Source organism: Arachis stenosperma, chromosome 9 (assembly GCF_014773155.1).
Source record: "Arachis stenosperma cultivar V10309 chromosome 9, arast.V10309.gnm1.PFL2, whole genome shotgun sequence".
NCBI classification, from domain to species: Eukaryota; Viridiplantae; Streptophyta; class Magnoliopsida; order Fabales; family Fabaceae; genus Arachis; species Arachis stenosperma.
The window spans coordinates 121,087,439-121,090,304 of record NC_080385.1 but is presented as its reverse complement, the minus strand read 5'-3'; the positions used below and the strand labels follow the sequence as shown (position 1 = coordinate 121,090,304).

The 2,866-nt window shown below is 33.3% G+C and overlaps 1 non-coding gene across 1 annotated transcript; it reads left to right on the top strand.

Annotated features, from left to right (window-relative positions):
- Positions 1-1,022: 1,022 nt before the first annotated feature.
- LOC130953359 (small nucleolar RNA R71) lies at positions 1,023-1,126 on the top strand. The gene has a single exon (XR_009075530.1). It is a non-coding gene; the product is annotated as a small nucleolar RNA R71 (small nucleolar RNA).
- The last annotated feature ends 1,740 nt before the right edge of the window (positions 1,127-2,866 follow it).

Genomic DNA, 2,866 nt, shown 5'->3' with positions numbered 1-2,866 from the left:
TAACTTGGCATTCAGCTTCATGATGGCTTCTAGATATTGAGCAACTTGCTCTCCAGTTACATCTTCATCCTCTTCAGAGGAAGAATAGTCTTCAGAGCTCATGAATGGCAGAAGGAGATTTAGTGGAATCTCTATGATTTCTGTATGAGCCTCAGATTTCTTTAGGTCCTCAATAGGGAACTCCTTCTTGTTTGAGAGACGTCCCAGGAGGTCTTCCTCACTAGGATTTTCGTCCTTCTCCTCCCTTGTGCATTTGGCCATATTGATTACATCAATGGCCTTGCACTCTCCTTTTGGATTCTCTTCTATATTGCTGGGAAGAATATTGGGATGAGTTTCAATGACTTTCTTACTCAGTTGGCTCACTTGTGCCTCCAAATTTCTAATGGAGGATCTTGTCTCACTCATGAAACTTAAAGTGGCCTTTGACAGATCAGAGACTAAGTTTGCTAAATTAGAGGGGCTCTGCTCAGAATTCTCTGTCTGTTGCTGAGAAGATGATGAAAAAGGCTTGTTATTGCTTAGCCTGTTTCTTCCACCATTATTAAAGCCTTGTTGAGGCTTTTGTTAATCCTTCCATGAGAAATTTGGATGATTTCTCCATGATGAATTATAGGTGTTTCCATAAGGTTCACCCATGTAATTTACCTCTGCTATTACAGGGTTTTCAGGATCATAAGCTTCTTCAGAAGCTGCCTCTTTAGTACTGTTGGATGCATTTTGCCATCCATTCAGACTTTGAGAAATCATGTTGACTTGCTGAGTCAACACTTTGTTTTGAGCCAATATGGCATTCAGAGTATCAATTTCAAGAACTTCTTTCCTCTGAGGTGTCCTATTATTTACGGAGTTCCTCTCAGAAGTGTACATGAATTGGTTATTTGCAACCATGTCAATAAGTTCTTGAGCTTCTGCAGGCGTTTTCTTTAAGTGAATGGATCCACCTACAGAATGGTCCAATGACATTTTGAAAAACTCAGATAGACCATAATAGAATATCTAATATTGTCCATTCGGAAAACATGTCAGAAGGACACTTTTTGGTCATCTGCTTGTATCTTTCCCAAGCTTCATAGAGGGATTCACCATCTTTTTGCTTGAAGGTCTGAACATCCACTCTAAGCTTGCTCAGCTTTTGAGGAGGAAAGAATTTATCCAAGAAGGCCGTGACCAGCTTATCCCAGGAGTTCAGGCTATCTTTAGGTTGTGAGTCCAACCATGTTCTAGCTCTGTCTCTTACAGCAAAAGGAAAAAGCATGAGCCTGTAGACTTCAGGATCTACTCCATTCGTCTTAACAGTCTCACAAATCTGCAAGAACTCAGTTAAAAACTGGTAAGGATCTTCAGATGGAAGTCCATGAAACTTGCAATTCTGTTGCATTAGAGCAACAAATTGAGGTTTCAGCTCAAAATTGTTTGCTCCAATGGCAGGAATTGAGATGCTTCTTCCATCAAACTTGGACGTGGGTTTAGTAAAATCACCAAGCATCCTCCTTGCATTATTGTTGTTAGGTTCGGCTGCCATCTCCCTCTCTTGTTCGAAAATTTCAGAAAGGCTGTCTTTGGATTGTTGTAATTTAGCTTCTCTTAATTTCCTCTTCAGAGTCCTTTCAGGTTCAGGATTAGCTTCAACAAGAGTGCCTTTTTCCTTGTTCCTGCTCATATGAAAGAGAAGAGAAAAAAAAGGAAGAGGAATCCTCTATGTCACAGTAAAGAGGATCCTTATTATTAGTAGAAGAAGAAAAGAATAAAGAAAGGAGAATCCAAAAACAAGGGTAAGGATATAGGCAGTGATTGGAGATGAAGAGGGGTGAAGAGAAGTGTTAGTAAATAAATAAATATATAGAAGAAGAGAAGAGAGGGAGAATTCGAAAATAATTTTGAAAAAGTAGTTAATGATTTTCAAAAATTAAAGATAAGATATAATTAAAATTAAAATTTAAAACAATTAAAAAGAATTTTTGAAAAAGAGATGAGATATTTTCGAAAATTAAAGAGGGAAAAGTAGTTAGGTGGTTTCGAAAAAGATAAGAAACAAACAAAAAGTCAAATTTGAAAAGATAAGAAGATAAAAAGTTAGATAAGATATTTTGAAATCAAATTTTTGAAAAAGATAGATTTTGAAAAAGATATGATAAAAAGATAAGATAAGAAGATATGATAAAAAGATAGGATTGAAAAAGATTCAATTTTTAAAATTAAAATTAATTACTTAACTAACAAGAAACTAAAAGATATGGTTCTAGAATTTAAAGATTGAACCTTTCTTAACAAGAAAGTAACAAACTTCAAATTTTTGAATCAATCATATTACTTGTTAGTATAATTTTCGAAAATCAAGATAGAATTAAGAAAAAGATTTTTGAAAAATATTTAAAAAGATTTTCGAAAATAGAAAAAATAAAAAAAGATTTAATTTTTGAAAAAGATTTTGAAAAGATAAGATTTTTAAAATTGAAAATTTGACTTGACTTGTAAAAAACAACTAATTTTAAAAATTTTTTGACTAAGTCAACTCAAATTTTCGAAAATTATGAGAAAATTAAGGAAAAGATATTTTTTATTTTTTAATTTTTAATGATGAGAGAGAAAAACAACAAAAATGACTCACAACATGAAAATTATGAATCAAAACTCATGATGCATGCAAGAACACTATGAATGTTAAGATGAACACCAAGAACACTTTGAAGATCATGATGAACATCAAGAACATATTTTTGAAAAGTTTTTGATGCAAAGAAAACATGCAAGATACCAAACTTAGAATTCTTTAATGCATGGACATTATGAATGCAAAAATACATATGAAAAACAACATACAACACAAAACAAGAAAACATCAAGATCAAACAAGAAGACTTGT